Source organism: Chenopodium album, chromosome 2 (genome assembly GCF_948465745.1).
Source record: "Chenopodium album chromosome 2, dcCheAlbu1.1, whole genome shotgun sequence".
NCBI classification, from domain to species: Eukaryota; Viridiplantae; Streptophyta; class Magnoliopsida; order Caryophyllales; family Amaranthaceae; genus Chenopodium; species Chenopodium album.
The window spans coordinates 60,051,358-60,078,828 of record NC_137835.1 but is presented as its reverse complement, the minus strand read 5'-3'; the positions used below and the strand labels follow the sequence as shown (position 1 = coordinate 60,078,828).

The 27,471-nt window shown below is 34.6% G+C and overlaps 2 long non-coding RNA genes across 2 annotated transcripts; both read left to right on the top strand.

Annotated features, from left to right (window-relative positions):
• The first annotated feature begins 2,840 nt into the window (after positions 1–2,840).
• LOC145586173 (uncharacterized) lies at positions 2,841–4,513 on the top strand. The gene is made up of 2 exons (XR_014100813.1): positions 2,841–3,007; positions 4,317–4,513. It is a non-coding gene; the product is annotated as an uncharacterized LOC145586173 (long non-coding RNA).
• Positions 4,514–5,374: 861 nt separating this feature from the next.
• LOC145586171 (uncharacterized) lies at positions 5,375–17,654 on the top strand. The gene is made up of 5 exons (XR_014100809.1): positions 5,375–5,905; positions 6,001–6,062; positions 8,316–8,438; positions 17,268–17,327; positions 17,412–17,654. It is a non-coding gene; the product is annotated as an uncharacterized LOC145586171 (long non-coding RNA).
• The last annotated feature ends 9,817 nt before the right edge of the window (positions 17,655–27,471 follow it).

The following is a 27,471-nucleotide window of genomic DNA, read 5'->3' as shown; positions in this document are numbered from 1 at the left end:
GCGTAATTTTCAAAATCTATCTTGATTAAAATATGCAGAATGGTGATAACAACAAATCAAGTAAACATGCATATTTATACCAAGCAACTTGATAACAATTGAAGATCAAATTAAGGCACCCTAAACATGGTACTAAACAATTATTAATACAACCCAACATGATATTAGTAATTGAAATCAAACCTTAACATGATACTATATATTCAATAGAAATAAAAATAAGGAAAACATCACTTTAATAATTCTAACTTTGACCAATATGAGTAATCTCAACCTTTGATTATTCTGGAATAACTTAACGTTCACATGCGTTTTCTTCTAGCATATTCAACCAATCAACAACAGGTCAATGACCTGTTTTCATTCATAGGTCACTTGGGCACATGTCAGTATGTGATTAGTCCAAAATTATAAAAATTATTTAAAAAATAAAATAGCCACCAACCAACCCTCAAACCGGAAAACAATGCTATCACTCCCACCCCTAACCCTGGGAAAACGCCCCACCTCCTGAAGTAAGTGAAGTTAAGTTATCAAAATTATTATTCCAATTGACGATTCAACTAATTACAATTAATTTAAGACATAAAACATAAGACATATATATATATAACACAATCAATCAGTTCAACAATTATATTATACAATACAACATCTCTAATCACATATACATAAATTTTGATAATACAAATAAGAAATCTTAAAATTTACACACAATAATATGAAATACAATCAATACAAACTATAATTTATAATAATCAAACTACTCCAAGCATTAAGGTTCGTGTGATATTACATTACATATAATAAATAACATAACCAAATTATTATCAAACAACTCCAAATATTGAGATAGCGTAATTACCTTTCCAATGAATATTAAAGTAATGAGACACAGTTGATAATCACACCCAAATTATGCAGTGAGGGAATGATGAGAAAATTAATTAAGTCAATCATGTTACACGCCACTCGAAACTCACGACCAACTGATCACTTGTGAAATTTGTATCAACACTGAATAATAAAAGGCTTGATGATAAAAGTTTGGGTGAAATCATAAATCATGATGATAATCAATATAGGTTGAGCTATTGCTTAATAAGAAAATCAAGGTTGTTATTGTTCCAAAAGCAAGGTCCTATTTAAATAAAATAGGGTTTTAAAACTTTCCAATTCTAAAATAAAAATATGAGATTAGGAAAGTTAATTAATAAATAAAAATACTTTTTTTTTTATAAAATATAATATATAAAATCATAAAATATTCGGATATTACAAGTCAACTCCCTTAATTGTACATATTTTGATATGTTCCTATAATTTTTCTCAATAATCTATGTAGAAGAACAATTATTCATCATGGACTATGATTGTATCTAATGTACGGTATCAAATTTCAAATCAGGTAAATGTTCATTCATTTATGTTTTAATATTGAAAACAAATTAGCAATTAACTTTCCAACTTAATGAATGTTCATAAAGATGATTTGTTCTATTCAAACTCATAATTTATATTTTTGTTTCTTTATAGGGTTTCCCCTAAAGTGAAGATTTATTAAGTTATTTGTTTATTTTTTTTAACCTTCCTTTTTTATGCTTATTCTAAATATTTAAATCCTTAGTTTTGATTGAATTTTAATTACAATTAATATTTATCGCCATTCAAACTTATATGGACTTACCAATTGCATGTATCGTTACCTCATCGCCATGGTGTTTTGGGTTTATTTTTCAAATGAGAATAAAACTGTGAGTTGCTCGTATCTTGTGTTATTAACTTATAAATTCAATCTCCTATATATTTTAAACTTTTGCTAATAATTTTACCATTGCTTTTAATAGTTGTTCACATTCACATATAATCTAATGTGTATAAATGTACAAAAATCAAGCGCTCTTGAGAATTGATGGACTAATGACTAACCTTTGAACCTAAATTTGAAAACGGAGAATTTAAAAATGACAGTGATGCCTTTAAATGTTGTTTGCTACAAAAAATAATAATGAATTATTTTGGTTTTGTGCGATTCAATAAATATTGTAATTATTGTATGAAAGGAGAAGGTGAGTATCATTCTTAAGTATGAAAATTTTCCATATATATAGCATGACCATGTTAGTAGTGACATTTTTTTTTATGTGCTATACATTAAGTTATGGGTCGAAGAGAGAACATTAATATATGAGTTAAAAAAAAAAGGTAATCCAACAATGTCATTTATACATGTCAAATTATAAATAAACTTTATCTCAAAAAAAAAAAAAAAAAAAAAAGACATTTTTATAACAAAATGTGTTAAGTAATAGAAGGCAAAGTGTGCGCATTACGTATAAAAAAACAAAGTAAATACGGAGTATTTCAAAAGAATTATCGTAAAAAGAAAATGTAATGATTAAAAAAAAAAAAACACAGAAAGTTTTCTACTCTGTAATCAAAACATGAAAGGAGTGTGTTTACCATCACGTTTAGCGCGAGGAGCTCTAGTATTCTGTAGGATTTTTGGCCAAACACTCCAATTCCTCCAATCTTGGACCATTTTCCAAATACCCAACTCCGACAACGAAAAGTCAAGTAACTTGTCTGTTTCTGAAGTCTAAAGTTAACTAAGATACAGCACTAGAATGCAATTAAAATTGTAATATATATATATATATATAAGATCTTGTGCGAACTAGCTTGAATAATAAGAACTGTGAACTAATCTTAGTCGTTTATCACGTTAGATTTGATGGTCTACATTACGCTCACGTCATTAAGGGTATTTTAGTAATTTTTGAGATTGAATGACCTCTGTCTAATTCTCTCTCTCTCTTTCCTACTTTCTCTCTCTACATTATGACTTTCTCTCTACATTCGATCTCTTTGAAGGCGATTTCACTGTTCGAGTTCTCTCTTTGATTTCGCACTTCGATTTTATCGATTTTCCTCTTCGATTTTGCATATTCTTCAATTGGTCTTCTGTGTCTTTCCTTTTATGCTGTGATTCGAACATGCTTGAGAGGTAATTTTCAGATTTTTTTGTGTATGTTCTTTATTGATTCATCATATAATTAGGGTGTATTCTTAGGTTTTGTTCGATCTCGTTGTCAATTTCTATTATAATTGCTTTTGGTTTGATTTTTATTGTTACTCGATTTCGTTTTCGTTGTCGATTTTTGTTACTGTTGCTTTTGTTTTTGTTCTTCTTTATTGATTTTTAGTTTAGTGGAGGAGTAATTTTGATTTTGTTTTTTATTTCTTTTAATTATGTAATGCAATTTCTTTAAATGTTTTACTTAAATTTGATTATGTTATGTTCAATTCTGCCTTTTCAATATATTGATGTATTCTATTAGTTTTACTTATTAATGGTTTTTAATTACTTTATATTTATCATTATTTACTGTTGATTAGAGGGTTGCTTTGTGATGGAATTTCATTTGGGATTGTAGGTTGTAAGAGTGTTGTTCTTCATAAATGTAGTCCAAGATATTAAGTTTTTTTTTAAAAGTATTTAACACAATTTGAGCTGCCAAATGATGATATGTGAACATTTGTGCAAGGGCTTTAAGTTCATTTTTTAAAATGACTATGAAATTTTGTTAGGATCTGATGGCAGCAGTTCATTAATGTTCAATTAGATGTATACAATGAAGGCAACGATATCCTTCAGGTCAAGACTGGTTTGATTATTGTCATGCAGATTTGTGATTATGTCTGTTTTCCTATAATATCTTAGATGAAAGTTCCTAAATAGGTTATACCTTTGATTTTGGAATGGGTAAGGAGAGTTATATATGATATATAATGGTTATATTTGATTTTAATCCCACTATTGCCCTTGTGGATTAGCATATAGAGGATGATATATAATGGTTATATTTGAAGCAGGGAAAGCAGGAAGTTTCTGGTTTATATTCTTAAACTTATTGGTAGTCTTTGTAATCATATATATTTCATTTTTGTAAGTAGATGTGGTAATGTTGCTGACTTGCTGCCCATAAACTTGCTCATGCTATTAGAGAGTATGTGGAGATGAGAGTATAGGAGGCTAATGCTTCTTAGATTTTATCTTGACCGGTTGATTTCCTTATTTTTAATTGTTTTCCTTTTACTTTTAGTGATGTTTTGTCTACCTTTAATTTGGATTAATCTACTTTTCAGGATGTTGTCTGAAACATTTTTTAAATATTTCTTTCTTTATTACTACCTCTGGTCCAAGTTGCGAGTAATTTGGACCGGGAGTAGTATTAAATTGTTTTGCTTTTAACTTTAGTAATTTTTTTTGTTTACTTTAATTATACTTTAATTTGGATTCATCTACTTTTCAGGATGATGTCTGAAATAGTTGGGCTCTCTTCTCCTGATATTCAAGCAGGAGATGTTAATATAAGCATTTTAAAAACTCATTCTCATGATGTACTACCTAGCTAGGACATTTTGTAATTCTAAAGGTGGTAAAGAGTTTATTCCTAGTTGTTTTATGGAAAATAAGCCTATTTTTGGAATGAAATTTATTTGTCTTCAAGGTGGAATTGATTTTTATTATAAGTATGTTAGTGAATGTTGATTCAAAGTCCTTCATAGTAATAGCAAGGTAGAAAAGAAGTTGTCTGGTGACAAAAAGGGTCTTGTACTTCTTAAATATTTGGTTGTATCAAAGAAGGTTTTATCAATGATAATAAGAAAGCTAGATAAAAAAGATGTTGAAGGTGCTGTGTTTAGGAAGAGGACAGTTAGGAGGATTGAGTGTCCTGATATGATTAAGTTTAAGTATTGTGATGGTGGAAAGTATGTGGTTTATTTCTTTCATGAAAGCCATTGTCATCCCGTCTCAACTCCAGACATGTTACTAAACCATTTGATATTGGGTTAACTTGTGTTTATAGGAAGTTTATATTTGATAATTCAAAGTTGAACACTAGAGCTGTTATGTCCTACAAGATGATGAAAAAATATTTTGGAGGTTATAAACATGTGAGAGGCACTAAAAATCAATTTAAAAACTTTTCTCGTGACTTAAAAGTTTATATTTCTAAAGCCGATGGGGCTATGTTTATAGAAAAACTTCAACAAAAAGTCAAAAACAATAATGGTGGTTATTATTTGGACTATTGTGTTGATGTTAATAGACATTTAACACGGGTTTTTTGGGATGATCCCATAGGGAGAAAGGACTTTTGTTTGGGGATTCCATTTCTTTTGATACCATATATGATACAAATAAACACTCATTATTCACTCACTAATGGAAAAAATGTCATTTGTAACACCCTATTTGTAACGGGCAATCATTTTCCGGTTACAAAAAACCTATTTGTAACGGGCAAAAAAATAACAGTCTGTTACAATAAAACAACAAAGTGGTACGGATAATATTATTCGTAACGGGCAAAATGATACCCGTTACAAAAATTGTATTATTGGTAACGACAAAATTTTGCCCAATACAAATAAGTTGGTGTTTGTAACTGACACCGTTTGCACGATACAAATGAGTCGTTAAAACCATAAAACTCACATCCTTCTTTTTCACTTTCTCATAGCCGTTTCACATACTCTATTTTCTATCTCTCCTCCTTTACTCACTCACTCTCTTTCTCTCTCCTCTAAGACCCTTCAATGGCGATTCTCACGTCATTCTCTCTTCCACCTCTCCTTACCTCCATTTTCGCCCTCCTTCCTCCGTTATGAAAATCCTCCATTCATTTTTAGCCCCTAATTTTGTTTTCTCTCTCTTCCTTCCATGTTCAACAACCATTCATTTTCAGCCCCCAAAACCCTAAAACTCCTGCTTGAAGAAAATGGTACGGCGGAGGTTGTATTGTCTTCTACGCCGAACTCAACTACTAGTGTTGAAGTGAGGGACCTTTGCGCATCGATCATTAAGGCTACTCGGATCGTGCCCAAAATATTCTTGGTAATTTCCCCCTCTTTTGGGTTTTTAATTTGATCTGATTCATTTTTTTTTTGTGTTTCTGCGATTTTGATTTATTGTTGTTTGGAGTTGATTAGGTGAGAATGAAGAAAGATTCGGGAGCTGAGCTCGATTGTGCAGAAGAGGTTATATTCGCTAGGTATTTAATGTATTTTCGATCTTTTCGCTCGATCTGGAACAATTTAATTCCAATTGACAGAAATTATTAGGTTTTATATGTAAGAATTTAATTTTATTCAGCTTTGGATGATGGTATTTTATTGCGACCGTTTTTAATATTTTCAACGACCGCAAGGGAAACGGTCACAAATATTAAATTGTACGACCGTTTTTATAAGCAGTCGCAATTTTGAGAATTAACGACGGCCAAAGGCAGTCGCTAAAAAGTTTTTTTTAAAAAAAAAAAAAAAACCCACCCACATCTTGTACCCCGCAGCCAGTTATCCCACCACCCAAACCAACTGCACCCAACGCTACTACCCACCACCATCACTTCCCACCCAAACCACCACCACCACCACCCTAAAAAACACTGACCCACCATCGCCACCCACCCAAAAAGCCACCACCGCCACTTCATCTCAACCCATCGGCTCTCACTCAAAACAACCTTAACACACAACCACCAATTGCCTCTCACCTGAAAAACCCTCAACCCACAACCTGCAACAGCCTCTCACCTGAAACCACCTTTACCCACCAAACACCTTTGACCCAAAACCACCCTTACCCACCACCACCGGCCACAAAATTATCAAAAATTGAAAAAAAAAAACCCCACAAAATCACAAATAAAACAATTATACAAAATATAGAAAATTACCCATAAATTCGAAATGAAACAATTATACAAAATACAAAATATTACCCATAAATTCGAAATGAAACAATAATGAAAAATTTTCAAAATTTATAAACTAAAATTACAATATAACAATTATACATAATCATAAATAATTAGAAACAATAAAACTATATCTACAATCTACCTAATTTAAATATCAGATCTAGAATACCTTGACTTGTTTTAGGTTCGTTCTTGTGACGGTGGAGGTCGTGACGGTGGCTCGAGTGTGCAGTCGTGACGAGCAACGCGAAGGAGAGAGCAAGCGTCCACATCAACACCACAAGCGAAGCTTCTGATTTGAGCCAAAGCTTGATCGAGAAGCGTAGAGGAAAAATATTTCACACCAGCAGCGAATTTATCAACTTCTGATTCTTCAATTCTTAGGAAAGAGATGGAGGATGAGGAAAGAGAAAGGAAGGAGAGGAAAGAGAAAGAAAAGAGGAAAGAAATCAGAGATTCAGAGGAGAGAGGAAAGAGGAAAGAAAAAGAAGAGAGGAGAGGAAAGAGAAAGAGGAGCAACATGAGGGTTAGTAAATTAGGGTTGGGGTGAGATGGGTGACATTTTATACCCGAATTTTTTTTATAAAAAAAAAATTCTTTTTGCGACCGTCTTTGATGGTCACAGATTATGACATTTACGGCCGTCTCTGTGACGGTCGCAGATTATGAATTTTACGACCGTCGCAGATTATGACATTTACGACCGTCTCATTGACGGTCGCAGATTATGAATTTTACGACCGTCTCATTGACGGTCGCAGATTATGAATTTTACGATCGTCTTTGACGGTCGCAGATTATGACATTTACGACCGTCTCTTTGACAGTCGCAGATTATGACATTTACGACCGTCTTTGACGGTCGCAGACAATTTATTTTAATTTAGAATTATTTTTAATTGTTCAAACATCCTAGCGACCGTCTAAAAGGCTAAAAACGGCTGCAAAACAGTCGCAAATTTGCGATCGTTGTCAAAGCAGTCGTAATATCGCGACCGCATAAAAAACGGTCGCAAATTTAATATTTTGCGACCGTTTTTCAGACGGTCGTAGAAAAACGGTCGCAATTTAGCCGAATTTTAGTAGTGGAAGATGAGATGATTCCTTTAATTCGTCATGCCATTAATTCTGGCATCACTTTTCTTGATACTTATGATATTTATGGCCCATTTACTAGTGAAATTCTTGTGGGAAAGGTACAATTTCTTTAATTTTTTCAATTGTTTTTTTGTTAAAATTTGAGATTGATTGTAACTTTAAGAAATAATTGTGGGTTTGATTATAGTTTTTGTATGGTAAAATTAATGGGTCTTGTTGAAAAAGCTGCAATTTTTCATATTTGTTATAAAGCAATAATTGGTTTGTTTTCTCTTATCTTTTTTCAAATTGAATGATTGTTTAATTGAAATACACTGTACGTCAAGTTGGTTGATTTAGTCTTTGTTATTCAAATTGAATGATTAATTGTTTGATGGAATTGATATGTTGTTTGTCAATTTGATTGAATTGTTTGTTTAATATAATTGAATATGATGGATTGTTTAGGCTTATGATCAACCGGACCTGAGGCCATATGGGCCTTATTACCTGGAAGGGGAAAGAGTAATTGGATGGCATTTAGAAGTTGCTGAGTGTGCCTTCGACTGGTGCAAAACAAACTGCACTGGGGTATTTTTTTTTCTTTGTTGATTTTTTCAATTTCATCAAATTGATCAAATTGCTAGTTGGAATTCAAGTAATGTGCATTTTATTTATGGTTTGATGACAACCTCTGCCGAATAAAGAATGGCTTAATGGTTGGAGTATTAAGAAGCTTCTTATGGGATGTTTGCATGTTTCACTTCCGTATCAAAGCTGTAGGCAGCAGGCTAGCAGCTATGGTTGATTGGTTAACTGGATTTATATTGTAGTAGTTGAGAGAGTCAATGATAATAAACTATAACTTCTATCTATGATATATTAGTAATGCATGCTTTGGGATTGTTTTTATTCTTCTTCAGCTTGGGGTTAACTTATGCAAGTCTAATAGAACAAATACCAGTTTTTCCATGCCTCTTGCATTCTCTTTTTCTTATGGATGGAGTGGGTTTGAAATTTCATTTAGCCTTAAGGGTGTTATTTAAAAGTTAAATTTACCTGTTGTTTTCTGTTTCTGAACATACGAAAGGATTTTCCAAGTGAAATGAATTCTGCAATCGCTGCATTTCGAGGGTTGTCTATGAGCTTATCATGAGGCCAGGCAAAATTTTCTAGTTTTTTCGAGTGGCTGCTCATGAAGCGAAAAAAATCTCGGTCTCAAGGTCGAATATTAAGTGTGGTAAGTGATTTCAGTTATTAACCATTGAATTTTGTACAGTGGACTGTTCATGAATTCGAAATGTTTGGTCATGTAATTGCTTGTCAGAAATCTTTGATGATTGATTGTGAAGATAAACGTGAATCATGTATTTCTCATTCATATAAACAGCCACATACAAAAGTATATATAGAGTAGGATACTTGGAGGGCAAGGTTAAATAACCTAAAGATAATCACAAAATATACTCACAATATTTATCTTTCCTAATACCCCCCTCAAGTTGAAGAGTACGGATTTCGGACACCCAACTTGCGAAGTAGAAACTCGAATTTAGCTTTTCCCAAAGCTTTTGTAAAAATGTTAGCCAACTGAACCGTCGTAGGAACATACGAAGGTATGATCGTCCCATCTGTAATCCCATCTCGAACAAAATGACAATCCGACTCAATGTGTTTTGTTCGTTCATGAAACACTGGATTCTGCGCAATATATAACGCAGACTGACTATCACAATAAAGGTGCATCCCATTCTCATGTCGAACACCTAAGTCCCCAAGTAGTCGCTTCAACCACTTTAATTTACAAGTCGTTGCATTCATACAACGATATTCTGCTTCTGACGAAGAAAGAGCCACCGTAGGCTGCTTCTTGGTTTTCCATGACACTGGAGATAAGCCAAGAAGCACAAACCAACCACTCAAGGATCGTCTGGAGAGAGGACAACCTGCCCAATCTGAATCACACCAACCTTCCAACTGTAATGCACTATCAGATCTCAATAAAATACCTTGTCCCGGACTCTTCTTCAAATATCTAACAACTTGCAGAGCTGCTTCCCAATAATCAATCTTGGGTTTTTGCATAAACTGTGATAAAATATGTACAGAATATGCTAAATCGGGTCTCGTAACAGACAAATAAATCAGTCGCCCTATGAGACGACGATATTTCTCAATGTCATGAAAATACTCTCCCTGGGATAATGCTAACTTGTGATTTTGTTCCATAGGGAACTCTGCAGGTTTAGCATCAAGTAAGCCAGCCTCAGTAATTATATCCAGTGCATACTTCCTGTGGCTGTTTATTCCGAGCTACCTCTAGCCCCAAAAAATATTTCAGCACTCCAAGATCTTTCATCTTGAAACAATCTCCCAAATATGATTTAAAACTGTGCATAGCATTTTTATCGTTGCCTGCAACAATTAAATCATCTACATATAATAACACATTAAGCTGTATTTTACCCTTTGTCAGAGTAAACAAAGAATAATCATAATATGACTGTTTAAAGCCATAATTTTTCAAAGCTGTAACAAGCTTTGCAAACCAGCATCGAGGAGCTTGTTTAAGCCCGTACAATGATTTCTGCATCCTGCAAACTTTGTCAGAATTATCTTTCTCAAAACCAGGGGGAATTTTCATATATACCTCTTCTTCCAAATCACCATGAAGAAATGCATTATGAACGTCCATTTGATGAACTTCCCAATTATTCACTGCCGCTACTGCAAGAAAGGTTCGAACAGTCACCATTTTTGCCACCGGAGCAAATGTTTCGTTGTAGTCTAATCCTTCAACCTGATGATTGCCAAAGATGACTAATCTCGCTTTTAATCTCTGCAAATTCCCATGCTCATCGTATTTTTCTTTGTACACCCACTTGCTTCCAAGTGCCTTTTTACCCGATGGTAGTTTCTCTAGCACCCAAGTACCCTGTTCTTCAAGCGCCTGTATCTCATCTGCCATTGCCTTCCTCCAACCCTCGTGTTTCATAGCCTCCTTGAAACTTTTGGGTTCATTTCCTCCTGTAACGGCAGCAATATATGTTCTATGCTTCACAAAAAATCGATGAGAATCAATAAAATGTGTTATAGGGTAAACAGTACCCGAGGAAAGTGATGTCGCAGGTGAACTCTGAGATGATGTAGATGGACTTATATTTCGGATCGTGTGTGTCACAAAGTCACGATGCTTCACATTCGGAAATTTTTGTCTCATGCCTTTACCTAAGGCTTCGGTGTCCCTTGTTTCATTGCAATCCGTCTCACACTGCCCATTTTGAGTTTCTAAACGCTGTTGTTCTGCCTCGTTTTGCGTGTTGCCAGCACCCCAAGCAGCCCCCTGTTGCGTGCTTCCAGCACCCCCAGCAGCCCCCTGCTGCGTGCTTCCAGCACCCCCAGCAGTCCCATGCTCCACACTGCCATCGACCCCATCAGACCCAGCAGCCGCAGAAGAGGCAACGTGCTGGTCAGGGAGGATGGCAGACTCCTCGGAGCTGTCTGCCTCCCTTTCCACCCCCGGATCTTCACTCACACACTCCCCCTCCATCATCACGCACCACTCATCATCACTATCCCCAACATCTCCACCACTCACACCCACCTTTATGGGCTTCTCACTAGGTGCATAAAAAGGGAAGTCAGTCTCAAAAAATGTCACATCTTTTGACACAAAAAGTTCACAAGTTTCCAAGTCGTACACCTTCCATCCCTTTTTCCCGAAAGGATATCCGAGAAACACACACCTCCTACTACGACTTGCAAATTTATCACCCTTACTCTTCAAATTATATGCATAACACAAGCACCCAAACACCCGAATGCACTCATATGAAGGTGTTTTGCCAAATAAAATTTCACAAGGAGTCTTATAATTAAGTAATCTAGAGGGAGTTCTATAAATTAAATGACATGCCGCTTGCACACACTCCCCCCAAAATTTTATAGGTAAATTTGCTTGGAATCTAAGGGCTCTAGCAACATTTAAAATATGTTGATGTTTTCTCTCGACAAGCCCATTTTGTTGAGGTGTGCCCACACATGAAGTCTCAAAGTAAATGCCATTATAAAAAAAAATACTCTTTCAACAAATTGAATTCCGTACCATTATCACTACGAACCCCTTTAATTTCTTGAGAAAATTGACGGCGAACAATAGCAACAAAATTATGAAACATATACTCAACTTCCGTTTTATTATTTAATAAATAAATCCACACACTCCTAGAAAAATCATCTACGATAGTTAAAAAATAATGAGCACCACAAGACGATGGTGTCTTGTAAGGCCCCCACAAATCTAAATGAACTAGTTAAAAAATACGACTAGCTTTATTTTGACTCAAAGGAAAACTACTCCTATGTTGTTTTTTTCTATGGCATACATCACATGAATTAAATTTGCTACGACTATGACTCACAAACGGAAGTTGTTGAAGTACTTTTCCCGAAGGATGCCCTAACCTTTGATGCCACAACTTTGTCGACCCATCCACCTTTATCTTCAAAGTCTTCACCATAGGAACACCCCGGAAATAGTAAAGTCCATCTACTCGTTCACCCGCTCCAATCACCTTCCTCGTCGTTAGGTCCTGTATAACACAAAGTTTATTAGTAAATTGCATGACACAATTCGATTCATCACATAATTGAGTCGTTGAAATTAAATTGCAATTTAATTGAGGCACATAAAGAACATTTTTAAGAATTAAGCCTCCTTGCAATGTCACCAATCCCAATTTAGAAGCATTTGCAAAATTTCCATCCGGCAATCCCACCGGATAATGGCTCACATTTGATGCATTCATCAATAAAGAAACGTCACAAGTCACATGCTTTGAGGCACCAGTGTCAATAATCCAACCCATATCTTGCTTACCGTGAAGCTTGGGTTTAATGGAGTTCAAGTGGTCGAGTAACTGCTGAATTTGGGCCGATGAGATTCCAGCAAGAGCCGCCCCGTCTGAGGCAGTGGCGGCAACAGCTTGTGAAGGCTGCGAGAGCTGCTGCCCGCCCGTCTTGTTTGCTCGAGCAGGAGGCGCACCACCCCCCCTGCCCTGCCACCTTTCCGTCCTCCACCGCGGCCAGCTGAGGCTCCACCACGTCTTGGTCCACGCCCACCACGTGGACAATCTCCCCACCAATCCGGAAAGCCGTGAAGCTGGAAGCAACTCGACTCATCGTGACCTTCCCTGTTACAGTGAGTACAAAATTTATCACTGCTTTCACCATGAGGCTTTTGCCCTTGCAACTTGAAGGCCACTGCATTACTTCGATCATCAGTAGGGACATTCACATCCCCTCCCCGCAAGCGCTCGACCTAGATGGCCTGTTGATACGCCTTGTCTTCCGTCGGCAAAGGTTCTTGGGCTAGAAGTTGAGCCCTTAAAGCCGCATAAGCAGAGTCTAAACCGAGTAGAAAATGATGAATAAAATCATCTTGCCTTAATTTCTCAACTTGTTGCACAATGTTACATGTGCACTTCCCGCACTTACACTCCGGAACCGAAACATAAGTGGTTAATTCATCCCAAATCTTTGACAACCTGCCAAAGTAAATATAAATCAGTTCTGTTTTACCCTGCTTACAATCTATCAAGGCCGTCTTCAATTGACAAACCCGAGTTCCACTCACAACACAAAATCGGTTACGAAGATTATCCCAGAGCAACTTCGCATCATCATAATCACCTAGAGTCGACCGTACAATTGGATCCAAGGTATTAGATAGCCATGACACCAACATAGAATGCACAGCCACCCAATCCTCAATTTTCTCAGAGTCACTCGGCTTTGCAACCGAGCCATCGATAAAGCCAAACTTCCGCTTGGCCTTCAAAGCCGTCCTCACAGCCCTTGCCCATTCATCATAATTGTCTCCCCGTAATTGAATCGGAGTGATGACATTACCTGGCCCATCACTTGAACCTAGGTGGAAGGTCAAGTCGACCTTCGATTTTCCTCCATCTCCCCCTGACATCTCTTAATCTCACGCAAGAAATAAAAGAAATTTATGAAAGGCAGTCAAAGAACTCACAGCCACGAATAGTATTTATGAAAAATAATGCTCAAAAAAAAAAAAAAAAAAAAATTGTGGATCTCACAAGGCTCTTGATGCCATGTTAGGTTTAAAGTATTCTCTGTATTTCTCATTCATATAAACGGCCACATACAAAAGTACATATAGAGTAGGATACTTGGAGGGCAAGTCCAAATAGCCTAAAGATAATCACAAAATATATTCACAATATTTATCTTTCCTAATATTGTCACTTTAGATTTTGAATGATTAACTACCCATGTTGCATTTGACCTAGTTTTCTGGATTAACCTATGAGCCTTTATGTACTAATTGTTCTTTATCAAAGCTATTTTACACCTTAATTCCCTTGTTTAGTTGCCTTTAACCTAGAAAATTTTAAGGTGAAAAGAAGTCATTAGTTGAAACCTATACAATCACAGCCTAACATAGCCTTATAGGAGTTTGTGAAAACACACATATATATCATCAGGACATCAGGGGAGGCCTTATGGCCAAATGAAGGCAATTGTGATGGGTTCTCCCACAAAATATATACCACTTATATCCTAGTGCAAATAGCGAGCATAGCCTAGTAGACAGCTTGGTCAATTCATAACTGACTTCCCCAGACTTATATCCATGTTAGAATTAATGTTGACTGACTTTCCCAGACTGTTTCTGTAGGGAATATTTCAAGCATTAACCCCTAGCTTGAACCCCCAGTGTGATCATACACTAAAGTACGGTGGCGTCCAAAGGGAAAGAAGATAGAGCAAAAGAGTCGCCAACAAGTTTTTTTTAGGAACTTGTAAACCGTTCACGAGGTGAAGGTTAGTTACACCCCTTAACGATCCAAGAGATCGTCAACTCCAATAGGTCTTGAACCATGACTGGTGTTCGGGGATGAAGGTACAAATCCAACCTAAAAGAGATTGAACCTGCCCTAATAATAGGCCTCTACTTTATTCAGATCGTATTCATGTGCGCTTTCTGACTAACATGCAATCAATAGGATTACCCTAAACCTGTTTATCTATGTTGGTTGAATTTAATGCACAAATAAACTATTATTGGCGATCACTTGAATTATAATCATATTAACCCTAAATAAGATTATTAATTGTCTTATTAAGCGTGATTACAAGTACCAATTCCCTTTAAACATGCATAAAAAGGTGTGATCAAGCAATAACAATAAAAATCAAGCAACATAATAACAATAATCATAAAAATAATTATAATCATAAAATCATAATATTCATAATCATATTCATGTTAATATTAAAGCATAGCAAGATCCTAGGCATGATACTAACAAGATTAATAACAAATCCTAGCATGTCACTAAGCAATAATAATCAAAGCTTTAGCCCTAACATGATACTAACGACCATAAATATTAGAAAGAACATAGGAAGCATCGTAACAATCATACTTAGTATTAAATTTACCCTAAACATGATACTAGGAATATCATAATAACAACCTAAGCATGAACTCTATATCATAACATTAATAAAAACCATTAAAGTACTTACTTTGATGCCTTGTACCTCTTTCTAATAACAAAATACACACGTTAGTAACTTCAAGGAAAATAATAAAACACAACAATTAAATTAAATAATTGAAAGAGAGATTTGGGACCAAACCCTCAGAAATTAAACCTTTCACGTCTAGGGCGAAGGCAACTTCGAACTTGGCTAGGTGTTTCTAAATCTAATGAATGCGGAATTTTTATATTTGAGAGAAGGCTAGTTTAGAAAAGAGAGAGAGTAATCAAGAAAACTTGATGAGAGTTGGTGAATGAAAGAATAAGAATTGATGAGAATTGGTGAATGAAAACGGGGTTTTTAGGAAGCTATTTATAGAGAAAATCAGCCAAAAAGATAAAAAAAACATCAAAACAGAGTTCCGACGCGGATAAAACAATGTTAGCGCCAATGCCGGCCATTGGCGCCAGACACCAACATTAGCGCTAGGCGCCAATGCTAGCGCCAGGCGCTACAGCTGGCGTTTGGCGCTGACTCAGAAATTCACGCGTTTTCTTAAAATCAGATAGAAATTGCCGTACAGGAGGATGAAATCGTATTTTCCTCAAAAAACGTTCTTTGATTCTAATTAAAACTCTAAAAAGTCAACAAAAGTCAATTTATCAATGCTAATTGAATTAGGAATGAAAAGAACCTTCTAGAAGAATCTAGAAGAGTAAAACCATTCCTAATTGCATTAGGAATGATAAATCTATATTAGGCCCTCCCCTAGATCATTGGGCTGCATATAAGGTTCAAACCAGGCCCAGTTCAGTAATTTGGCCATAACTTCCTCAATAGTCATCGGAATTGGGCTTATAATATATCGTTGGAAAGCTCTTTTCAAGCCCTATCCAACTACACTACTATTGGACCCATATCATGGACCAACCAAACTGGATTGGCTATTTTCGTAAAATTGGTTTTCAAAAACAGAGAGAAGAGAAAAGAAATTAAAACTATCCGCAACACTAAACTTTCCACACTTTCACTTCATTCGATTATGATTCGACGTGAAAGGTACTCATCACTGGGTTTGGTTTTGGGGAGACACAAATGGGTGTTTACAGTTTCAATGAGACATTGCCCTTTCACAATGTGTAGTTTGTAGGACCGAGTGGCAGGTTTTGAAACTTGGAATAGAAGTGACAGGTTCTTCATTGTTGTAGTTGTTTTCTGATCATGTTTACAACTACAATTTGCGTGCTGGAATACTGAAATAAATAACACTCCCAAGTCCTAACTTGATGAACTCCTCTGCCTTGTCCCATATATTAGTGATTTATGAAATTTGAGTCATATAGCTAGTACCAAGTACTAATACTGATTACATGGCTCATTGAAACTCTCTTTATGTATGCAGAGCGCATTATTACTTATGTGTTTTGCTCTACGGGAGTAGTAGGACATTTTTGCTTTTATTCTTATGTGCTCATTATTTTTTATAGTGAGGTTGTCTAGGCAGATATAGAAAAGTCAATTTCTGAATTTTGCAAGTTGTAATCTTTGTTGTAAATAATTGGCTAATTAAGTTTTCTTTTTAGAAAACTCTGTCTTCCAGTTGAGTATCAAGAATCATATTGCAATTTTACTAAAGTTTCACTTTCTCTATCTTCCTGTTGAGTATGAAGAATGACATTTTTTGAAGTAACACTAATAAGGAGAGGTTAGCTTCATCAAATGCATATGCTTTGCTTCTTATGTACCTGTTAATTATTTTCTTTATGTTGCTTCCTTTCGTTTCAAAACTACTGGTACTTGATTTGGTGTTTTCCATGTTTATGTCTACTTGTGCTGGTAATATGAAGTTGAATGTCATTAAAATGCTTCACCAAAATTTAAGCAGTCTAATGGGTTAATTTGTAGGATCCATGTCGCCCTAGAGTTAGAGATTCAGTTGAGTTATGCAGGGTTGCTGGCATAAAGGTATGTGTCTGAACTCTAAAGTTCGTTGTGATTTATTTTATGGTACTGCAAAATTAATGATGCCATGCTGGCTGTATTTGATAGGATATCAACCATGTATATGAGACCGAGTTCAGAACAGAGTGGTGCCGAACTAATTCTATAGCTGCCCCTTGCTTTCTATTTGCAAGGAAATTCTCGCAGGAGGCTGCTATGTGGCTTTTGAGTGAAAGATGGTTACAATAGTACTCTGTTGATCGTTAGGGTACCGTGGTTATCCCTATGAAAAATTTGTAGATCTTCAATGTGACATGTCTAACCTAAACTCCAACAATACACGATCTGGGACTCTTGAGAGGATCTTTGTTTTAGTTTTAGTTATTAGGAAATAATTAAAGCAGCTTTTGCTGATTGTATATTACTTGTTAATTATCAAGTGTATACAATATATATATATATATATATATATATATATATATATATATATATATATATATATATATATATATATATATATATATATATATATATATAAGGGAGGGATCCGGTAAGAACCCCTCCTTATATAAGAACCTTAGTTATATAAGAACCAATCTCATTCGTAGGATTATATTAGGATGAGCGGTCAGGATTAAAACCAAAAACCCTCCCCCAACCTTCCAAAATCTTCTCTCTCCTCAAATTTTCAATCCTCTTTACTTTCTCTCTCCTCAAATCCTGTAAATTGAAGTATTTTCTTCAAATTTCGCATGAATTTCGCATAACCAACCTAAATTGTTCAAATCAAGTACGTTTTTTTTAGATTTTATTCAAATTTCGCATGATGTTCAATTTTTTCTTAATTTCGACTTCAAGTTTTAGATTTCTGTGTGATTTTTGTTCCATTTTTTTTTATTGTTTTGTTGCTTTCGATTTTTTGATTTCATCTTGCGATTTCTATTCGATTTTTTTGGGTACGATTATTAAGTCCTATTATTCAGTTCGAATTCTATTCTGATTTGATTTTCGTTAATTTTCGGCGATTTTAGGGGTCAAACTCAGTGATTTTAGGGCTAGAATTTTAGCGATTTTAGTTTCGAATTTCAGTAATATGGGGTAATTTCACCGCTGCTCTTGATTATTAGATAATTTCAGCCCATTTTTTCGATTTTTTTTCTTTTTGGCGTCATTTTTAGTGAGTGAAGGTGGAGATCGAGGGTGAGTAATGGTGGTGCGGTGGTTAGGAGCAGCGTGGGGTGCTACTGAATGGTAATTTGGTGGTCCGCGGCTGCTTGTGGTGTTGGGTGGCTGTGAGTTGTGGCATAGAATAGTCGTCTCTTGTTTATACTCGTACTCATATCTGCTCATATTGTTTGCGTTTTCTAAAGAGAATGCTAGTATTTGTATTAGCTTGGTAATTTGGCTTACTAATTTTTTGAGATTATATGAATTTGATTGTTGGGTATATATATATGTGGAGCCATGATGAGTTGATGACGGACTAATTGGATGCTGTTATTTATATATGTAGTTGGGTATCTTTATTCTTGATTCCATGTCATTTTAACTAATTATCATATCTTGGAATTAAACTAGATAGCTTGGTTGATTAAGCCACAAATTTTGCTTAGTAAAAAATTTAGAACATAAGTAAAAAATTTAGAACATATGAAAAATTTAGAACATAGAAAAAAATGTTTAGAACATAGGCAGAAAAATTTAGAACATAGGGGAAAAAATTTAGAACATAGTCAAAATTTTAGAACATATATTTTGATTATTAGAGAAAAATTTAGAACATAGGTATAAAAGTTTTCAATATGGGTATAAGATCGAGTTTAGAACATAGGATAAAAGTTTAGAACATAGAAAAAAAAAAGTTTAGAACACAACAAAAAAATTTAGAACATAAGAATTTTAGAACATAGGGAAAAAAGATTAGAACATAAGTGAAAAAAATTAAAAAAAAAAATTATAATATAGGGAAAAAAAAATTAGAACTTAAGAAAAGGTGTAGAAAATAGGAAAAATAATTTAGAACATAAAACAAAGTTTAGAACATAAGTTTAGAACATATGGTGAAAAAAATTAGAACATATGAAAATAATTCAGAACATATATTTAGAGCTTAGACAAAAAATTTAGAACATAGGAAAAAATATAGAACATAGATAAAAAAATGTCGAATATGAAAAAAAAGTTTAGAACATAGTCAAAAAGTTTAGAACATAGGGTGAAAATATTTAGAACATAGGGTGAAAAAAATTTAGAACATAGGACAAAAAGTTTAGAGCATAGGGCGAAAAAATTTAGTACATCAGAAAAAGTTTAGAATAGGAAAAAGTTTTGAACATAGGGTGAAAAAATTTAGTATATAGGATAAAAGTTTAGAAAATAGGGTGAGAAGTTCTAAGATTATAGATAGAAAAAGTTTAGAACATATGGTGAAATTTTTCAGAAATATATGGAAAATTCAAAGCATAGACAAAAAAATTTTAAGTAATGGATAAACAAAGTTTAGATGATAGGAAAATAATTTAGAACATATAAAAAGGCATTGGCAGAAAAAAAAATTAAAGTATTAGCAAAAAAACTTTTGAAAAACTAAAGTATTAGCAAAAAACTTATGAACATTTACGGTAAATGAAAAAAAGAAGAACATATGCTAAAAGGCCTAAAACCTATTAGCTCAATTGGTAGAGCAGTATGCAAATGCATAGAGGATGCAGGTTCGATTCCTACATAGGTTATCTCTATAAAAAAAAAAAAAAAAAAAAAAATCGAAAGTAAACAATAATAACTTAATAGTAAAACATGAAAATGAATCAAATTATTTTTTCAACTTATGTTCTAAATTATTTTTTTTTATGTTCTAAATTTTTTTTGCTTATGTTCTAAATTTTGCTTATGTTCTAAATTTCTTTTGTATGTTCTAAATTTCTTCTGCTTATGTTCTAAAAATTTTCCCATATTCTAAATTTTTTTCTATGTTTTAAATGTAAACTTTTCAAAATTACAGAAATGCCATTACTAAAGGATCATTTTAGGTGGTTAGATCAAAACTAATAAAGGGCTGAGATTGGTTCTTATATAAGATTGGGTTCTTATATAGAGGAGGGTTCTTACATGAGCCTTCCTCTATATATATATATATATATATATATATATATATATATATATATATATACTTCCTCCGTTCTATTAATATTGCAACAATGGACTTTTTGCACTATTCATCACTTTTGTTTGACCATATAATATGAGTTATACATTAAGTAAAATATAGTCAAGTGGGATTTTGTTGGATTCGTCTCATATAATACTTTCACAATATCAACTTTTTATAATTTTTACTCTTACACAATTATAGATATTTAGCATATAAAATGTGTTTTGGGATGCGTAATTTCCTCCTTGTTGCAATATTAACAGAACGGAGGAAGTATACACACACACACACACACACACACACACACACACACACACACACACACACACACACACACATATATATATATATATATGTATTGATAAAATAATTGTGCAAGCTAGCTGTCCAGCATGTGTTGGTTTTTTTTTTTTTTTAATTGGATCTCACAATATTCGTAACGGGCAAAACCTGCTTGTTACAAATAACCCCGTTATTCGTAACAGGATTTTCAGGTGCCCGTTACGAATAACTTATTATTCGTAACGGATGGTGCCCGTTACGAATAAGAAAGACCATCCGTAACGGCCGCATACGTAATGGCCGTTGTAAGTTACGAATGGGCAGTTTTTTCCCATTACGGATGACCTTTTTTCCACTAGTGACTACTTATACTAGGTGGTTGAATATTGGTTTGATGGTTTATTTAAAACATTTGTGCGTCGAATAATTTTGAATGGGTATTACATGTATTTTTTGAAAAAAAAATAGATATAATGCATATTAATTAGTTTTCATGTAATTGAATATGAAGAATGTCATGATTGGTAGGTTTAACATCATTTAAAGTAAGATTAATATTTTACAAAACCAATAAATTTACGCAATTAAGGAAGCAACATTACAAGAAAAAATAAAAATCATCATAGCTTTCTAAACTTAAAATTTAAATATTTTTCAGATGCAAAAAGTAATATACCAACATAAAAAAAACATACTCCCTCAGTCCCCTTTTGATACTTCCTTATGGACAAATTTTAGTCCCAAAATGTTCACTCCATTTGCTTTTTTCAACAACCATTAATATTAAATTTTTACCAAAATTCCCACCAATTTGCAACAATATTTATGCAAATTTAACTTTCCTATGTAAATTTTGTTTTCCCATGTAATTTTATTACTTTCTCTGTCTATTTTTTTGCATACCCAATGTCAATTTACTTTTTCAATATATTTTAAATATTCTTATTTGTGTTTATTAATGTCAAAAGGGGACGGAGGGGGTTGTTGATACCGAAATTTTGTTAATTATTAGGTGTCAGATATATATAAATAAGGAGATAAATATAAAAAAATATAAGATATTTATCTTCAGGATCTCGTAGATTATACGACACTCTATATAAAGAGAGTCGTCTTTAGGGTTTAATGAGGCTCGGATGGAATAAGTCACAAAGACCCTATTGGCCCTACCGAGGATCCAACACCAGAAAATCGATCTTCGAGATGGATCCAAACTCCTATTGCAAGTACCATCGAGGGCGCGGTCATACTACTGATGAATGCTATAGGTTTCAAAACCTCATTCAATATCTCATAGAGGCAAATAAGATCCCATCGCCTCTAGCTAGCGAGAAGACTGGATGATGTCGGAGCAAACAACACAAGACAGAGGCGAGCTTCAACGACAAGATTTCGTGACCTTTTTTTTCTATTTCTTTTTTATTTTACCCTCTCCCCAATAAGTCTAGCATAGGCACCTTTCTTTTCCTTTTGATTTATTTTGTAGGATCATTATTTATTTTCTTTTAATAAAATGAGCATTTATTTCCTTATATATGATCATTTCATTACATTGCATTCAAAAAAAAAAAAATCCATGTCGAATTAAGCACAAGGTATACTAATGATTTAAGGCACCCCTTGTAGCCATGTCATATCTCCTTTCACCTTTCAAATATGCAATTCTTTCTTCATAAACCACTTTGAGCCTCGTCTAACGATAGACCCTTCTTTTTTCAACCTACATCTACCTAACCTTGGGATGGGATGGTGTGCAACTTATGCAATCCTAAAAAAAGGCTTGAGCAAATTCAAAAGATTAAAATAGCAAAAATAGCAAAAAATAAATAAAAGTGTACAAAAGGGCAAGTGTTCCAATGTCTTTGATATGAAAATATCTTCGATAAGAACACGTCTCAGATTGCGTCTCTTATCGAGTGCTCGGTACCGTGCCTGAGAAACATGAATGCCAAGTGAGTGATAGACCGCATGATCGGGATTGTCCACACTTATAAAAATAAAATAGATGCTAAAACAAAAGAAAGAGCTAAAAAAGAGTTAAAATCCTCAAGCATAAAAATATAAAGATTCAAAAGCGAAGTTGCACACCTTGGGGGCTTATCTAGGGTCTTGAGCCTTTATCCCCTTTCTTCTATAACCTTTAGCCTAACCACGTTACAACCCTTAAAAGACCTTTTTGAGTTATACACACACTTGTGCGAGGTTTGGCTAGAGCTACGTTCGGCCTGATTCCTAACGGATACGTAGGCAACCTCACATCGAGGTGCGGCCGTAATAAACATGCATTCATATTCACATTCACACACTTGCACCATGATCATATCAAGGGATTTCCTATGCTCATCCCTATTCACTTAGAGCTAGACTTGGGGGCTTGATCCTTACATCATTAGCTTACCTAGCCTAAGAGTCACCACCATTTGACTCTTTTAAATAATAATATCTTTCCACATACTTAGCCCTTGCGGCCTGAGTTTAGTGTCACTTTCACATACATCACAGATACATGACCAAATATACTTCCCTTAGAAACCCTTTGTCATGAAATCTTAACATAACGCTGAAGCATGCCTTATCAAATCAAAATCGCTCATCAATCATAATCGTCATTGCATCACAAAGTACAAAGTGCTTAGCCTCCGTGCCTAAGTTACCCAAATACTTTCATCGTGGAGTCAACAATCGAGAAAGCTAGGATGAATTAATCCTTGCACAACATTTGACTAAGCTCATTCAACATGCTCCTTCAAACTTCGCTTCTTCTTTTTCGCGTCTTTCTTTTTCGGGAGAAAGTCGGTACCCTCCACAAAAATGACGATTTTTTTTTGCTTTTTTTGCATTTTCGGGTCGCATAATCAACACTACGCACACACAAGTCACATCGAGTCGAGTCAACCTCGAGTCAGTCAATTACAGCGAGTCAAGTTTATGTCTTGAGTCGTGTCAAGTCAATGAGTCAAGCAACATTAAGCCTTAGGTCAACCCTATGATAATTAAAAAGATTGGCAAAGTTCTATAGTCAAAATAAATACAGGTGCAGCAGAATAGGGAAGACCCTACTCCAATTCCTGGCGCCAGAAATATCTCAGCAACGACAGAGCTCGAAGCCTCTCAGAAAGGTGATTTCGACCTCATGCAACAATTTCGGGTTCCTTGGTACGCCAGTTAGCCCCTATAAGCAATTTGACATGATTAGTAGTCGGCTCGATTACAATCGTAGTAAGTGATTGACCTAACAAAAAATCGTCTCACTTAGCTTAAGCGCCTAAAACACTGGCTCATTACAATCGGTTCAAAAGCAAGCACTTAAACGACAATATTTCCAAATATGGATTGTCGCGCATTCTTATTAAACGACAAAGTTTTCCAAAAATTGGATTGTCATCCCCAACTGACAATATTTCCAAATATGGATTGTCGTGCATCTTATTCAACGACAATTTTTCCAAAATTGGATTGTCATCTCTGGCAAAGTTTCCAAGCGTGGATTGTCGTGCTCCTTCTTTGTTTGGCAAGTTTTTCCAAGTTCGGATTGTCATACATTCATAGATCGCTGGCAAGTTTTCCGAGATTGGATTGTCATACACCCAGTTCCCTATGGCAAAATTTCCCAAAGGATTGTTGTAGGTCTCTATTCATTATAAATATCGACAAAAGTTCCTCAACGTGGATTGTCTTCAGCAAGTGGCAAATTTTCCCAAAGTGGATTGTCGGTCGACTCTTTTTTTGCAAATGTTCCAAGACGCGGATTGTCAATTGTGGCAATATTTTCCTAAAAGGATTGTCGCATAGCGTTGGCAAATTTCCAAGGTGGATTGCTTTCAAGAGTTATATTCCAAGATGTGGATTGTCGATCGTAGCAAAGTTCTTATGAAAGATTGTTACGAAGAGTTGACAACTTTTCCAAAAATTGGATTTTGGCAAATTTTCCGAGATACGGATTGTCGCTTCATCGTGACAACATTTCCAAGGATGGATTGTAATACCCCGTATTTTTATACGCATTTTATTTAAAGTATGTATTTTATAAAGTATTTAAATAGTTGTAATTATTTTAATTAAAGTATTTTAATTAATATTATTATTAAAGGAAAGTTTATTTAATTATTTTATTTAAAAGTTGGGGTTTTATTTTAGGAAAGTTTAATTTTCAACAAGTTTTATTAGGGAAGGAATTAGGAAAACCTAGAAGAGGGTTAGTAGAGAAGGGGTATAAATATCCCACTTATGAGGCAAATCAAACTTTGCCCAGAGTGGAGAAAACCCAAGGTAAACTTCTCTCTCTCTCTTCCTTATTTTTTTCCTTTTTCTTTTTCCCCCTTCCCCTTAAACTTTCGGCTGCCCTCCCTCACCACCGCTGCCAGCCACCGGCAGGCTGGTGGCCGCCGCCGCCAGCAGCCGGCAGCCGATGGTGGCTGCCGCCCTTCTTCCCCTTTCCCCTTTTTTTCGAACCTTATATAAAAAAAAAATTAAAAAAAAAAAATTGAAGCTTTCTTGTTTTAATTGAATCTATTCTTGGATCTAAATATAAATTATGAGTTTGGGGGTTTAATTTTGATGTTTGATAATTGTAATTGTATGAATTAATTTTCAGATTTGGTTTTTAATTAAAAAGCCCCAATTTTTGAAACCCTAGGTCCTTGATTTATGAAAATTATGAAAGCATATGAGGAATTAATGTTTAGATCTTCAATTTAAGTGTTTTAAGACTAAATTACAGCAAGTTTTAATTAGAAATAAAGTGCTGGAATTTTATGTAGAACACTTAATATTATGTTTTTGAAGGAAATTTAAATTACCCATTAAGTTGGACTTAATTAGAGTGTTTTAAATATAATTTCAACTTATTCAAATTATTTTAAGAGGGGTTTTAGGATAGTATATATTGCTGGAAATTTGTTTAGAGTGAGTTTTAATGCTCTATTATAATTTTAATGTGTAGGAGACTTCGAAGTGAGCAATTTTTACTAGTCGTGACGATTTTAAGATCGTATTCAAGGTACGTTCGCGTACTTAGCATATTTTGATGATGTAGAATCATGCTAGGTTTAATTTCAATCAATTACAAGTAGTATCATGCTAAGGTTTATGTATTGAATCGTGAATTATTGGTGTTGGTGATTAAATTGTGAAGCATGAATTACTTGTGATGGTTTATGGATTGGAAAATTATATTTTGGCATGATTATATGGACTACATATTTATTTATGGCATGATAGAGAGCATGTTTAATTAAACTAATTGTTTAATTATGTTTGGAATATTGAAAGGAAATTTTATTATGGTTCATATAATTTTTATTCACGCTTTAAGCATGAGAAAGGAGCTATATAAGTGTCTATGTACACAAGGAATAAATTGTATGTTGGTGCCTTTGTGCACTTAAGGTGTTTAAACACCGAGGTATAGGATTGTTGGCGCTTTATGCGTTTAAGGTGTCTTCGACACTGAGGTTGAATTAAAAAGGGTTCAACATTAAATATTATGTGGTCACTAATTATTCAAGAATTAAATTGGTATATTTGTTTGATTGAATAATTATTGTTGATTGACTTATTATGCCTTGAGAGTCATCACCAAGTCTAATAATATGTAAATAACGTAAAGTGAAAGAGATTACGCACCAAAAATCTTGGAACGTATATACCTTGAGTATGAACATATGGGGGGAGTTATGTGACTTTATATTTGATCATAACTTCTAACGGAGTACAGGACGCTGTATATTCCTTTTTTTTATGCGCTGGAATTCCGCCACCTATGTGTGGCACAGGTTTGTTGCTGGCACGGTTAGCTCCCGTGTCAGTTAACCCCAATTTATTGGGATAGGATTAGTTGGAAACCCGTTCGATGCGTAATCAACGCTAAATGAATTATTTAGTGTCTAGTTAAAGTGTCTTGTTGATTGTTGTGTGTGCTTGTAAACAGGTGCAATGAGGTAAGTGTGTGTGATGATAGGAGAATGCATGTTAGTGTGTTTAATTACGCTTATGTACTCAGCTTTGCTGATTGTGTGTGTTGTTTGTGTTTGGCCATGTCTTTATCTTGGCCCTACGGTGATCCATTTTAATGGAGAGTAGTGGGGGCAAGTAGAGATACACTTTTCAGGTATTGAAGCATGTTCATGACGGGGCATGAGTGAAGAGAGAATCATGCTAGCTTCTATTAGAATATGATGTGTTTTATGCATTGAATGTTTTATTATATTACTTTATGGACTAACACAAAAGATTGGTTGTTTCGGTTTTGAATAAGGGCCTTAAATGGTTCCAAGTTGTAGTGGATTTTAATTGGCTTTGGTTTTGTTGATTTTCAACTTTATTTTCGTTGGTTTGGTTTTTAAATTGTGTTATTTAAATAGTTTTGGTTTTCAAGTCTTCCGCTGTGTATCTTTGATAGTTGCCTTAGCCGTTTTCACGGTGGCGGTAATGTCTTAGATATTCCTAAAACGTATTTTAAAAGGAGTAAAGTGTGCATTTAAAGGAAAGGAATTTCTAGGGTGTTACATGGATTGTTACGTGGCATTGACAACTTTCCCTAAATCAGATTGTCATACATCATATAAGAGTTGTGTTGGAAACTATTCCCAAAGAAAAGAGGATTGTCATCACAGCAAAAGGCACCGACGTACAGGTTCAAAGCAACAGAAGCGCCGACATACAGGCATAGCGGAAGCAAAGTTCAGGCGAACTTTTAAAGATCGACAGGTGTGGGTCTTCGGTAATTTCCTTAGA